Below are 16,337 nucleotides of genomic sequence, written 5' to 3' on the forward strand. Positions count from 1 at the left end.
ATTATTGTGATAATATCTTACATATATATTATCTTATATTTTAACAATAACCCTCAGCAATTGAAACCTCTAGATGAACTTTATTTCGAATGTAGGATTTTAAAGTACGCAATTTTTGTTTTATAGGATACATCCAACGATATTGAACAGGTCCCCTTGCTTCCTTTGCTAAATGGATAGGCAAATGAATCATGATGTCAAAATGAGGGTGTAAATATCTTCTCCAACTTGCATAATATAATACGAGGAATTTTCTTGTCAAGCTGTTTCAAGTCATCCATCTTTAACGATTTTGAACACAAAGTAGAAAAGAATAATGACAACTCAACTACAACTTCATATATGGGTTCGGGAAGAAGTCCACGTGTGGCAAGAGGTATAAGATACTCTAATAAAATGGGACAATCATGACTCTTTAAACCTGTCATCTTCTTCTCCTTGAGATTTATACAATTAGCTATGATTGATGAAACTACTTCTGGTACTTTCAATTGATTCATCCACAAACAAAGTTGTCATTTTCTCTCAAAAGGTAATGTATATGGTGCACGAGGAAACTCAATGCAGTCTACTTTCACAACATGATTCAATTCATGCCTTATATTCATGGCTTCAAATCGTAACGTGGATTTTCGTTATCTTTACTTTTTCCTTTGATGTCCATAATTGTTCCAACAATACTGTCACATATATTTTTCTCAATATGCATTACATCCAAGTTATGTCTCAATAAAGATGTTTCCCAATAAGGTAGTTCAAAGAATATACTTTTCTTATTCCAATTATCTCCACATTCTTCATGTGACACATGTGTCTTTATAGAAGAGTCCTTACTTAATATTATGCCTCCAAGGTCTTGAACTTGATGTAAGATATCTTTCCCGACAATGGATTATGTGGCAATCTCATTTCAAACTTACCATCAAAAGAATCCTTATCTGTCCGCCATTTGTGACTCAACGGAAGATAACGTCGATGACACATGTAGCACTCTTTAAAACCATTAGTCAATCTCATTGACAAAGTATCACTAGTAAAAAAAACAATCGCTATTAACCTCCAAATCAATCTCTATAGGCCTATAGCGATTGATTATATACCAATCGCTCTCAATTGGTAGAAGTCTTCTCGATGTTGTCTTAGTTGGCAACGACGATTGGTAGATAACCAATCGTTATAGGCCTATAGCGATTGATTATTACACTAATCCCTGCTCACTATGGCGATTGGTTTAGTACCAATCGGTGATGTTTATTAAGGCTATGCCGATTGGTAATTTAACCAATCGCTATAGAAAAATCCATTCATCAACTGCTTACTTCAACACAATCCTTATAATGTATTTGCATTCAATACAAAATATTGTTGTTGTTCAACACAATCTTTATAAAGTATCTGCTTACTTCAACAGTATCTTTATAAAGTACTCGGGGAATGAATGATGGCAGTTTCATCTTCTTGTTTATTGTTGTTTTTCATTAACCTCTCTCTCGCATTTTGTGCTGCTAACAAAACTTTATCTTTTCTCATACTTATTATCTTCTATGGATTTATTCCTGTACGAAACCCTTTTGTCTTCTTCTCTCCCTTGCATATAAATCTAGACCTCCTCCTCTCCCTTGCATATAAATCTACCTCAGAGATAAATAAATGAGACTTCCATTCAAATGAAAAAAATACAAGAGGAAAAGTGAAATTACATACCATAACCGCCTCTAGACCTTCCTCCTCTTACACGCCCACCACGACCCCTTCCACGACCACCACTAGGTGATTCTTCTGAACAACAAAATGAAATCATCACAGCTCACAATGAACAAATATCATGGTAAAAATCAAGAAAAATATGAAATCCAGTTTAAAGTGTCAATACCTCCTCCTTCATAGTCAAACTCAGGTGTTGTCCTCACCTCTTCAGCTGGTGGTATTGGAGGAGCGGGTACCTAGAGCCCATCACAAATTGATTGACATATAAATTTCCTTTAATATTACTCTTCTTTCTCATGTACCAGACTAAAATACCCTCAACCAAATTTTTTGATAATATTAAGATACACTAATATAATAAACATATCTAACTCACATTATCAATCCCAACTGATACTGAATGAAAGAAATATATGGGTCTTATGTATCCTTATTACAATAAGGACATGCTAACTTTCTTTTTGTACTCCATCCAGACAAATTTGTATATATTAGTATATTGTATATATCTTGTTACCTTGTTTAGATTCCTAGATTAGTGGGTTACCTTGTTTAGATTCCTAGATTAGTGGTTTACCTTATTAAGAGTCTTTTGACTAGTATATATTGTAACATTGTTTATCAATAATAACCATGGGATTAATCTCTATCATGGTATCAGAGTAAAGATCCTCTCAAGATCATCAATCGAATTTTTTCTCTTCCTCCCACCTTGCTGCCTCACGCACAAACTTCTAATGTCTGTCCCACCTACTAATTCAGACTCCTCCTCCAATCAAAGTCAGACGCCCACCACCATGTCTGTTTCTCAATACCACTCTGCTTTCTCTGTTAACAATCTCCGCTCCATAATTCCTATCACCCTAGAGATGGGTAGCGAGGAATATCTCTCTTGGGCAGACCTTCTCGAAAACCACTGCTTGATTCACAATGTTTACGAACATCTCAAACCAAAAACTCCCAACGCCTCCGAAACACCTTCAACATCTTCCGAGACCGACTCTCTTCTGTGGAAACGCCTTGACGCCCTTGTCAAGCAATGGATATTTGGAACAATATCCAAGGATCTACTAAACACGATCCAAAAACCTGGTATGACGGCTGCTCAGGCTTGGGAACGTTTAGCGAATATATTTCAAGATAACACAGGTTCTCGCGCTATGTATCTTGAAAATAGGTTTTCTCAAATTCGTCTCAATGATTTCCCAAACATGAGTGCTTACTGCACTGAATTGAAGATGATTGCGGATCAACTTGCTAATGTTGATTGCCCCGTTTCTGAAAATCGACTGGTGTTGCGTCTACTTGGGGGTTTGAATGAAAACTACGAAACAATCGCCACCATAATAGGTCAAAAGAAGCCTCTCCCATCTTTCTACGATGCTAGATCTGATTTGCTCCTTGTTGAAACAAGGAAGGATGAATTCGTCCACACAAACACCTCTTTTATTGCCTCGGACGATCGTAGCCAAGGCCGCGGAAACAACTCTAGCCAATCAGCCCGTGCTACCGGCCAGCAGCAGCAGCAGGGCACCTCTAGCGCGCAGGAACAGGCCGGCCAGGGCCGAGGACGCAGCCAGCGCGGCAGAGGACGCGGTCGCAACACCAGCCGCACATACCACCAGCAGCAGCAATTCTGGGCACCTCCTGGCCAACAGCAATGGGCACAGTGGGCGCCTGCGGGCTGGACAGCACCCCCTTGTCCCTACCCGACACAACAGATCTGGCCGCAGCAGCAAAGCGCCCCCTGGCACGCATCTGGTCAACAGCAACAAGGCGCCTCCTGGCGCGGTTCTGGCTATCAGCAGCAACACACTCGGACAGCAGGAGCAGGCGTACTCGGTTCTCGGCCACAGCAGGCCTACATGGCTGAGACGAGCCAGCAGCAGCCCCAAAGTTACGTTGCAACCGATATCAATCAGGCGATGCACACTTTATCCCTTACTCCGCCTGACGATACTTGGTACATGGATTCGGGAGCAACTTCACACATGACACCCAACTCAGGTAGTCTCTCGCCTTATTCTAATTTAAATTGTGTTAAAAATATCATTGTTGGGAGTGGACAGGAAATCCCGATTCGCGGTATTGGTAAAACTAACTTAAAACCACCCTTACCACCCTTACTTCTGAACAATGTTCTACATGCTCCCAAACTCATTAAAAATCTTATATCTATTCGTCGGTTTACTCGTGATAACAACGTCTCTGTAGAATTTGACTCACTTGGTTTTTCTGTAAAGGATTTCCAGACGGGGAAGGTTATCATGAGGAACAATAGCTCGGGGGATCTCTACCCACTCTCTCTGTCGAGCCAAAGCCAAAAACCCCCAACTAATTCTTCGTTTACTGCAATTTCGTCAAATTTATGGCATAATAGATTAGGACACCCCGGTGTCGATATTTTGCATTCTCTCAATAAATCAAATTCTATTTCTTGTAAGCCCGTTTTAGGGTCTAAACTCTGTGAGTCTTGCATCTTTGGTAAACAAGTTAAGTTACCATTTACCAATTCTGTCTCTTATACTACTTCCCCATTCGATATTATTCATAGTGATTTGTGGACGTCGCCTGTGCTAAGTACAAATGGACATAAATACTATATTCTGTTTCTTGATGATTACACAAATTTCCTTTGGACTTTTCCAATTGGAAACAAATCCCAAGTATTCTCCGTCTTCTCTACACTTCAAAATCAAATTCAAACACAATTTCAAAAGCCCATTAAAACAATCCAATGTGACAACGGAACTGAATATAACAACAGTCAATTTCGTACATTTTGTGACAAAAATGGTCTACAATTTCGCCTCTCTTGCCCCTATACTTCTCCTCAAAATGGTAAAGCAGAAAGAAAAATACGCACCATAAATAACATGATTCGAACATTGCTTACTCATGCTTCTCTCCCGTTAAATTTTTGGCATCACGCCCTCGAAATGACCACTTATCTCCTAAATATTCTTCCAAATAAACAAATTCGAAATTTCTCACCCACTCAACTTCTATATAACCGAACTCCTTCTTACTCTCACCTAAAAATTTTCGGTTGTCTTTGCTATCCTCTTCTTCCTCCAACCACTATTCACAAACTTCATAAACGCTCTACCCCTTGTGTCTTTTTAGGATATCCCTCTAATCATCGCGGCTACAAATGCTACGACCCAGCCTCAAAAAGATTTATCATCTCACGTCACGTCATTTTTGACGAAACAAAATTTCCCTTTTCTCTTGTCCAAAACCCAAACTCAACTCACCCATCTCAATCCGAACCAATAACCATCCCAATACACATCCAAACCCCGCCCATCACCGAGTCCATTTCCCCACCAAACAACACTCCATTACCGAGCCCATTATCAACTCAACACACTCCACCAAACCCACCATCACCCATCACCACTTCACCAGGCCCAAACCCAAACACGACCAGCCCGTCCACAAGACCAAACCGTCCAAATCATTCACCAACCATCATCAATCCAACACGGACAATACGAACCCGCGCAATGGATGGGATTGTCTGTCCAAAACGCATTTTCAATCTAAACACACTCACATCTCCATCGCCTATTCCCAAAAACCCAAAGTTAGCTTTATCAGACCCGAATTGGAAAGCCGCCATGGACGATGAGTTTAACGCTTTAATTAGTAATAAGACTTGGGACTTGGTTCCGCGTCCTCAGGGTGTTGATATTATACGATGCATGTGGATTTTTAAGCATAAAACTAACTCTGACGGCTCTTTTGAGAGGCATAAAGCCCGTCTTGTTGGTGATGGCAGGTCTCAGCAGATTGGAATCAATTGTGAAGAAACCTTTAGTCCTGTTGTCAAACCAGCCACCATACGAACTGTTCTGAGCATTGCTTTATCGAAGTCTTGGTCCATTCACCAAATGGACGTCAAGAATGCATTTTTACATGGTAATCTCAACGAAACAGTTTACATGCATCAGCCTTTCGGTTTTAGAGACAAAATCTTTCCCGACCATGTTTGTTTATTGCGCAAATCTTTATACGGCTTAAAACAAGCTCCTCGTGCTTGGTATCAAAGGTTTGCAGATTTTGTCTCTACAATCGGTTTTACACACAGCACGACTGATCATTCGCTTTTTATCTATCAACATGGGTCCGAAATTGCCTATCTACTCTTGTATGTTGATGACATTATCATTACGGCTTCGTCTGATCAGTTACGTCAGACTCTCATGAAAAGCTTAGGCGCAGAATTTGCTATGAAGGATTTAGGTAAATTAAGCTATTTCTTGGGAGTTGCTGTATCGTATACTAAGGATGGACTTTGTCTTAGTCAGAAGAAATATGCTGAAGAAATTATTGATCGTGCTGGAATGTCTACTTGCAAATCAACACAAACGCCGGTCGATACAAATGGCAAACTTGGAAAATCAACTAGTCCACCAGTCTCTGACCCCACTCATTACAGAAGTTTAGCCGGAGCACTACAGTATCTTACTTTCACACGTCCTGATATTTCATATGCAGTCCAGCAAATTTGCCTCCACATGCATGATCCGAAAGAGGCTCACTTGGCTGCCTTACACAGAATCATTCGATACTTACAGGGTACAAAGCACTATGGCCTTCATCTTTACAAATCCTCACTGTCTACACTCGTTTCATATACTGATGCAGACTGGGGAGGATGTCCAGATACCCGTCGCTCTACATCTGGCTATTGCGTCTTCCTAGGCGATAATCTTCTGTCTTGGTCGTCAAAACGGCAATCCACACTTTCTCGTTCTAGTGCTGAAGCTGAATATAGAGGAGTTGCCAATGTTGTCTCCGAATCCTGTTGGCTTCGCAATTTATTGTTAGAACTTCGTATCTCATTGGACAAAGCCACACTGGTCTACTGCGACAACATAAGTGCGATTTATCTCTCCCAAAATCCGGTCCAACATCAACGTACCAAACACATCGAAATGGACATACACTTTGTAAGGGAAAAAGTAGATAGAGGTAAAGTTCGCATTCTTCATATGCCTTCTCGTTTTCAAATCGCTGACATATTCACCAAAGGACTTCCGCGCATACTATTTGAAGATTTCAGAGACAGTCTCAGCGTCCGAGAATCTCCCGTTTCGACTGCGGGGGTGTATTAGTATATTGTATATATCTTGTTACCTTGTTTAGATTCCTAGATTAGTGGGTTACCTTGTTTAGATTCCTAGATTAGTGGTTTACCTTATTAAGAGTCTTTTGACTAGTATATATTGTAACATTGTTTATCAATAATAACCATGGGATTAATCTCTATCAGTATATGCCAAAAAATCATTAACCGTCCACATTAATGAAGCACGTAATGTAAAATTTTGAGAAGCAGATACATCAAATGTTTCCACTCTAGTATGCCATAAGTCTTTTCAATTCATCGATCAACGGTTGAAGATAAATATAAATTGCATCTCCGAGACTTTTTAGGCCAAGAATTAAGATGTATAATATTAAATTGGACTGATTCATACACATCCATATACTGTATAAAGAATAAGAATCACATGCCATATACTGTATGGTATTTTTGAATTTGTAAATGGTTGAAATCCAACCCTTGCAAGACCAAGTCGTACATTGCGAGACTCTAAGGAGAAATTTTGACATTCTTTGTCAAATGATTTCCATACCATAGAATCAGCGGGATGCCTCAACACTTCATCGTCAATTCTTGCATTACAATGCCATCTCATATAAGAAGCTGTTTTTGAACACATAAACATTCTTTGCAGCCTTGGACTTAGTGGAAAATAACGCAAGATTTTATTTGTTTTTTTTTATTAGCTTTAATCCTTGATTCTCTAGTATTTATTCTATCATTCCATCTAGATAGGCCACATACTCTACACGAGTCTAAGTATTTGATATCTTTCCAAAATAACATGCAATCATTTTTACATGCATCAATCTTTTCATAAGAAAGACCGACGTCTTAAATGAACTTTTTAGCTTCATAATATGAATTCGGCAAAGTAGAATTTTCTGGTAATATTTTTCTTTCAATAATTTTAGCAACATTGTAAAGGATTCATTTGTCCATTGTCCAATATTTGAGTAACTTCAGTAATGTTGATGATTTTGACACCCTTGATCCTTGGTACAAATGTTGTCTAGAATCATCAAGTATCCTATAAAAAAATTTAGCTTCCTCATTTGCTTCCTTAACATGATATGGTGAACTAAGATTTTGTGCATTTGAAGATGATTGACCATATTGAGGATGTAGATCTTTTAAAATATCTTCCATAAAGTCATTATCATCTTCTTCATTCTCTAAAGGCTCATCTTCCCTCTCCATGATGATATCAAAGTCTATAATTTTGAAGTATTCCATAAACAATCAAGAGCATAAGAATTAATTCTCTCGATCTAGAATCTACATTAACACATTTAACACATGGGCATCGAATTTCATTTGTCGGACCTATTCTCTCAAAAGCATATTCCAAAACGTTTTCAACCCCTTTTCTATATTCTTCACCGATTCGTTCATTGATAAGATCCATCCATTTTTTTTATCGTGTGCCATTCTCTAAAGAGAATAAAAATGTACATATCACTACTTTAGGTCAATTATAGTACTAATGAAACATATATATATATTAACTACAATAACTATATATAAATTAACTTAACTCAATCCAACCAAAACAAATCTTAACATTTAGATCTATATTAAAAAAGAAAGAATAAAAGGTCCTAAAAATAACTTTTTCATAGACTAAATTAGTGAAGCGAGTTAGCGACAAAAGAGAGTGAAACTTACTTGTGTATCCGTGTTTACAAACAGAAGAGTGAAGCTAAATTAAAACCAGCTTCCTACTGCCAATATAAGAGATTCCTTAAACTATCATTTAATACCAATGCAAATTTGGATTTGAGTCCGCAGCCAGTTTGTGAAAATGCAAACAAAAATATTGAGATAAGTTTTTACTTAACATAGCTAATTGTCTAAATCACACCTCAATATTAACTTTAATAGAGAAAGAGAGATTAATAATATTGTTACCTAACCGTTTGAGGTTTGCTAGAATCTAGAAGAAGAATCTGTGTGAGAGTAGTCGAATATCAAACTCGAAATTTATTAGAATAGAAATCTGTGTGAGACTGTATTGACTATTTAACACGATATAGTTATACCTGGTCAACTGTTTATAAAAAATAGAAAAAAATAATAGTGTTAAAAGAGAACCGTGAATCAACCATCTTTTTAAAAATAATAGAGTAATATATTTTTCAGCAATTTATGTTGAGAATTATTCATCTATCCTTATAGAATATTATGCTAAGAATTGGTTATATCTTTAACTGAAAATAATAGAACAATATTATAAATAATAAGAATTTGACCCCTCATTTGAGTAATCAAATTAGAAGATTTGACTGATTTAGATGTTTTAAATGGATTACAGTTTAGTGTTAAGAAGTATATCTAGAATTGTTTCCTTAGAAAATAATCAAATGAAGACAAATCTGTGTAGACTAGATTTTCAAATCCATAGAAATGAATGAGGTAGATATCAAACAGAAAAGCTAAATTTACATAAAAAAAAACTAAAACAAAACTATTTTCACCACAATATTAAGAGCAATTTATTCTACATTTTCTCATCTTCTTAAACATAGGTTTTTTTTATGTATATTTTGCTTTAATGTAACTTGATCTACCATCTACGATAACTAGTCAGCTCAATTATAACTCAAACATATCAATTTATGTAGAAGAAATGTAAACAAGAAGACAACGAAATATCACCAATATAGGATGACAAACTTAGCCCTAAGAATTTCTGTAAGATAAGATAAATGGGTGCCCTAACCCGAAGGCTTTCCGGACTTACCTAAGGCGGCCTCATTGTAATTTTTTTTTGTGAGAGATATCATGTGACTAAGAAAATTCAAATGGATAATTAATTAAGAAAATGACAATAATAAATGGTTTTGAATGAAATCAAAACTATTATAAAAATAAAGAATCTGATAACTTAAAACAATATTTAATAATAATGTTTTTTTATTCTTAAAATTATATTCATTCTTTCTTTTTCTATACCTAACAAACAAGTTCTCTCCTTTTTGTCTTACAATTTCAAATTCCCAAAATTGTCCTTCACTTTAACTACTAATATGTAGTTCAAACTTCTTATCTAGAGCATGCACATATGGTACATTACCAACTATAAATAGCCCAAAATTCTATGATTTAAAAGGATATTTTCAAAATCTCAATTAACTCAAATGTTGGGTTTTAAATCGTCCTTGTTAAAAATGCAATATATTAAATAACTCTTATTACTTTTGAAAATATAATTTTAGTTCTTCCATAATCACAGAGAGATGGTTATAGTGATTCTATTAAACAAAACAGATTGCTTTGTTAGGCCTATTAGAGGCTAACATCATCAAACAAAACAAACCAAAACCATTATAAAAAAGTTTCTTACACCATTTAGATATTAAAATTGACACACCTGTGCAGTGGAAACCACCACCAAGTTAGGATAGTCAGCCATGTAATATTTATCCTTCCACTTTATGCAAACAGTTGAAAACTAACGGTGAATATAGATGTGGTTTGAATACGACTTACACAATTTTATTCCAACTACTATATTATAGTTTATATTTCTTTAAACCAGATCATTTCTATAATTAAATTGTAAGAATTCCAGTAAACCTTTTACAGTATGTTCTCATTGCTTGCTCGACTAACCAATGAGAATGCCAAGACAAATATGTCTTCCCCTCGATAGCTCAAAGTCCTCAATCTATTATAATCCTTTTGACCTAAAAAATGATGCAATGTAAAACAAAAGAAATCTAAGCATAAATAATAAGATAACAGTCAATTGATGACCTCAAAAGAGTTCAAAGCATTCACAAACATAACTTGAGTTCTTATCCACATATACTTGTATACTATTATTATGTAATCTAGAAGATATGAGAATGAACAGGAAGAGCAAGAAGGCTCACTACAACAGAAAAGACTTATGCCGACGCTTAAAAAGGTTTCTCCCAACCCTTAAAAGCGTCGCCAAAACTGTCACCGACGCTTATTCTTGCGTCGCCGAAAGCAGGGTGGGTGCATGTTTTAACCACGCTTATTTAAGCGTCGGTAATATTAGTTTAAGGGTTGGCAAAAGACAGTAGATTTAACAACGCTTATTTAAGCGTTGCTAATATTAATTCAAACGTCGCCAAAAGCCTATATTTTTTTAATTGATTTAATTTCTTTTTTTTAGACGTTATTTGAATATTTTAATTTCTTTTATAAATCAAATGAAAACACCATAATTCAAATATAATAAAGAAATTCAATAATTAATTAAAAAACATTAATTAATTAAAAAACATTAATTAATTAACTTAAATCTATTTGTTAGACAATAATAGTCATAATGAAACAGGAAAAAAAATACAGCATTGCAACAATTAATAGTATGTTGCTCAATTGTTTCATTGTAGCTGAATAAATCACCTACAAAAAAAAACAATGTGGTACCAAATAATATATAAAATTATAATTATAAGTACTAAAATAAAAATTTAAAGATTGAGCTACTTGGAGTAAAAATCCCTTTTAAGTTGCAAAAACATACCATTCAACGTCTTCATTCAACACAATTTTAACTTTTGTACCAATCGAAAACTTGTCTAGTTCATGACCATATCCATTTGGTGGTACCTGATCAAAGGATATAATAGTGAAACAACAAGCAAGAGACAATAGTAAGCAATCTATAAACAAATTGCTTTACTAAAAACTTGTTCTTAAACAAAACAATATAGGTGTTGTAGGAAGAAACATATGTAGGGATCAGGTCAAGAGAATGCACTAACATTATTTTATAACCAGAAAGAGAGATATTTTGAGAACTATAAAAGGGAAATATTTAGTTTTTTTCAAACTAATTATTCAACAAACACTTATCAATTCATTAATATTTTTTTATATAAGAGACCAAGGTTTTTTTCAAGAATCTTACCAATACACCGTTCACTCTAATGACTTCAGTAAGTTTTACAATATTCAGATGTTTCATTTTTTTAGTGACTACAAATATTAAAAGAACATTAGATTCAAACATCAATATAAATTCGGATGTTTCATTTTTTTAGTGACTACAAATATTAAAAGAACATTAGATTCAAACATCAATATAAATTAGAAGTAGGAACAAATCGATGAATTACATACCTTAACTTCCCTCAAATTAAGACATTCTTCTTAGGAGTAATATTTTTTCTTCATTTTATTGATATCAACCTACATAAACATACACCATCTGAATAATAATAAAAAATATCTATGTTAAAATATATTTATGTTTCAACATTAGAATTTCACACCAAATTTACTAATAGCTCACCAGACATTTCCAAATGTTCCATCACCAATAATTTTTAATAAATTGTATATGTACACCCAAAATAAGCATATTAAAAAATTGAAAGTGAAATAAATAAGCATACTAAGATCTAGAGAAAAATAAATAAGCATACTAAGATCTAGAGAAAAATAAATAAAATAATCTCACCTCTACATTATTCAGCTACTCAGCCTTCTTCAATGCCTTATTTATTCCAAAAAATTATATGACCAGCAATTAAATTTGATATATAAAACCAAAACTTTAATAATCTGCATACTTATTTGGATGAATCCAGTGTTTTAATTTTCAACCACAATATAATTGGATTTGTGATGGAATTTCTTAACATATTTAGTCAAATAAAATATTTATCTTGCATATGTAGATATAAATAAAAAAAGAATTAAATTTAAATTTTACTCCTACAAATATATGAAATGGTAAAAACATTGAATTTATGAATACCTTTTATACACTCCAATCTTGAGCAATTCCGAGTATAAATCCACATGCCATGTCACACTCAACTCCTTATAAGAAAATAAAATTCAATTTCATTACCGAAATATTCAATCATATGCACATATTTCCATATATGACATAAAAAAATGAACAAGTAAGAAAACTTTAGACATACTTATATTTTATAATTATAATATAGATTTTTAAATTATCTATATAGGATTGAAACACGAAATCTACTAACAAACAGAAAACCCAGCATTTTTTTGCGGAACGAAATTATGAGAGGAATATGTCAATAAGCAGAGATTAAAAATGCAAAAATTTTCATGATAATAACACTGTCATGAGAATATATAGTAGCCTTTCTAATTTTGAGGTGTTTTCCTTTTATGTTTCAGAAAAATGGAATGAGAAATACTACAGCTGTAGTGCCGGACCAAATTAGGGAATGTCATTCCATCCTTAATGGTATTAAGCCCTTTTTTTTTTCTTCAAGCCCATTATAATTTGCTAATATTCAAACAATCCTGTGAATTATGTCTAATAATTCAAATTCCATGGGCTCATAATCTAAACCTATATTCAAGAAAAGGGAACACAGTAAATCATCATTTATATAGGCAAAATACCACCTTCAACATTAGATACAAGCACAATTATTTCAAATAAGAAAGAAAATAAGTGGTAGAAAAATACCTTAAGTAGATTCATTTCTGCACAAAGTGGAAGATGTCTCGAAGGCTCCCTTTGTCAGCCAACAAAGATTACAATTTATTTATTTGTGCTTGCATCTTTTCTTAGTTAACAACCATCTTCTTCAATTCTTGTTTTATATCATTAATCTCATCAGCCTTAGTATTATCTAACCATAGAACAAAGACATGGAAGATAATAATAATAAATCAATTTCATCCATTACCAGTAAATTGCATTTGGCCTGAACAGAACACATGAAAAACATAGCAATAAATAATAGATTGGCGAAGAAGAATAGCACCTCGTTTCAAATATCCAGCAGCAAAGAGATCATTGAAGTAATAATGCACAATAAACAAGGTTTGGATCTTCAATTCACAGTCCAAGAACAATACACTATTTTATTTTTTCCTGCTTGGTCAAATATTCAAAATGAAAAGTACAGTAATGACAAAGGAACGAAAGCGAGTATTCTTCTTCTTCATTTTGTTTGTTAATCAGAAACAATCAACCTTAATGCAACCTAAATATTAAAACACTTAACAATTCTCACCTGAAAGCACTTTGATTGAAGTGAGGGCTCATAATGAGAGTTTGTGATAGCCTTCTTCAAGAAAAAAAGCCTAGTCTAAAGATTGAAGAAAGAAATCTAAAGCCTAGTCTAAATATTGAAGAAACAAATCTAAAGCCTACTTTTCTCTACTGTGTCACTTTGTTCGGATGTAACTTTACTAAAACTCTGTTGTAGAATAAAATATTAATGAATTATAATTTGACTCCACATATAAATACTAGGTGGATATTTGGTCCAATATATCTTACTTTTCAAGAAGTTTTTTTTTCTTAATAATATAATTTTTCTGGAAATTTGAAGAATAATGAATTCATTTGAAAACATCTTTTCTCACCCGGATGTGGATCTACAAGGGATGACGTTTGAAAATGGAAAAATAAACACAGAGATCTAAAAGTGGTACCTTTTCGAAGCTAGTTGATTAATATGCAGGAGGAATATCTTGTTCTATAAAGCTTTCTGAATCTTTCATCTTCTTCAGCACTTCAAATCTTTGTAGACCCTATTAAAACTGCACATCCAACACATCAACACTACTAATTACCAGAAGAAGTACAAAATGGAACATTAGTTTGTTTTCATACACAACCAGAGTTGTCTCTTCCTTATTCTGGATATATCTCCTCCTATAATATATATTTGTAATGAAAGTGCATCCATACTAGACATACCCAAAGCTCGTATTGTCACATACCTGTTCAAGGGTTTCCCGTTCCATTCACATAGATATATCCAAAGCCCTTTGGTCTGTAGAAAAAAAGAGAGCATAATCTTCCTGACCAAATGAAATCTGTAACTAGGCTGGTTGGGTTGTACATACGTTTCTTTCTATTGATATGATCCAAGTAATTTACTGAATCTTACAATACACAATCATAGACATTGTAGAAATATTCAGCCTATAGAGAATGCAATCATGTCAAACACACAATGATCTCTCCCTTCTTCAACTATCAAATCCAGTTTTACCAACTAGATCTTACTAACATACACTTTCAAAAACAAAACAAAAAACACAGCAACCAACATACCTGATGGCTTAGTGGTGCTATTGGAGTGAAGACCTGCAATTTAAGAAAATGAAAAGAAGAATATCTAAGTAGGAGAAATAAACGTATTGAGATTCTAACAATACACCCTAAGTGGATGTTCTTCACAATAGGAAAACAAACAAATTGCGTAACTTTATAATAGAAATTTTCTAAGCACAACAAAAACTTAATAATATAAATTTTCTGAATAACAAATTCATTTGGAAACATCTTTTCTCCTCTGGATGTGGATCTAGAAGGGATGACATTTGAAAACGGAAAATAAACACAAAAATCCAGAAGTTATACCTTTTTGAAGCTCGGTGAGTGAAAAAATAAATTTAAGGTTTCTCAGCATAGATTGTGAGCTATTGAGAACGAATACACACCTGGAGAACAAATGCTTTCCTTGAGAACGAATGCTCTGATCGTTGCTTGATAATTGATCCGTCTACAATCGAGTAGATACATGGATTCGAATGTAGATGGTTTTGGGAGGGTCACGGTAGAAGAATAGATTAGAACAGATTCAAAGAAGAGTGTAGAAAAAGAGAGAAGAGAGATTAGAGGGATCTAGACTTTAGAGAGAGAAGTGGATATGAAATTAGTGACAAACCCTATCCACCCCTCATCTTAAAAATGACCCGCGAGAGCTTACCCGTCCGAACTTATAACCCGCGAAAAAAATAAAATAAATTAAATTAAAAATTATAAATGTTGGCAAAACCATTTTTTCTTAATACTTTTACCGACCCTTATTAAGCGGTGGTAATTATAGGTCACCAAAGATATATTTTGTTGTAGTGGCTCTCAGCTCCAGTAGTACCATAGAATGTAAAAACTCTTTCAGGATCAATATTAGTTTTAACATTTTTTTTTAATCTAACAGTTGAATATAAATTTAATCTTTCCTTTGAGCCCACTTTACTTAGGTGGTCAACTAAAACACATTAAATAAATTTCAGCAACAAAAAATGCTCCTAGTTAAAAGTAATCAATGTTATTTATCTCCTTCTATAAACCAAATCAATGTCTCAGTAACAAGAATACGAGAACTCTTTTTTCCCTTACTTGCACATCAATTATGTAAAGTAATCAAATCATTATAAGGAAAAGAAAAGAAAAGAAGAGGAATAAAAAGTAATGATCAGAAAGCTTGTGTTCCCATTAAGTGTTTACAACGAAAACAAACAAATAATAACTTTTATTTAAAAACATAAAGACTAACATTGTTGCAGAGTTACAAATGAATCAAGAATCAACATACAAACACATGTGAGGTATATATCTCAGAAGATTCGCATCCACAAGTATATAAGGAACAATCTACAATAATGGAAAAAAGAGACGAACATTGAGTAAATCTATAGAGATTAAATTAGCGGATAAAAAAATTTCAGTACAAAATCTGCACTTTGAAACTCAATTAAAAGACAAACCATAGGATATTTAGATATTGCAGATCTTAGG

General features: G+C 34.1%; 2 long non-coding RNA genes across 2 annotated transcripts; both read right to left on the reverse strand.

Moving 5' to 3' along the window:
- Positions 1-11,876: 11,876 nt before the first annotated feature.
- LOC124937097 lies at positions 11,877-13,423 on the reverse strand. The gene is made up of 3 exons (XR_007099221.1): positions 13,263-13,423; positions 12,567-12,631; positions 11,877-11,995 (listed from the first exon to the last, which is right to left on the reverse strand). It is a non-coding gene; the product is annotated as an uncharacterized LOC124937097 (long non-coding RNA).
- A 1,107-nt stretch (positions 13,424-14,530) lies between these two features.
- Positions 14,531-15,396, reverse strand: LOC124937098. Its single transcript, XR_007099222.1, has 3 exons — positions 15,257-15,396; positions 14,868-14,900; positions 14,531-14,583 (listed from the first exon to the last, which is right to left on the reverse strand). It is a non-coding gene; the product is annotated as an uncharacterized LOC124937098 (long non-coding RNA).
- Between the last annotated feature and the right edge of the window lie 941 nt (positions 15,397-16,337).

The sequence above is a fragment of the Impatiens glandulifera genome, chromosome 4 (assembly GCF_907164915.1).
Source record: "Impatiens glandulifera chromosome 4, dImpGla2.1, whole genome shotgun sequence".
Lineage (NCBI taxonomy): Eukaryota > Viridiplantae > Streptophyta > Magnoliopsida > Ericales > Balsaminaceae > Impatiens > Impatiens glandulifera.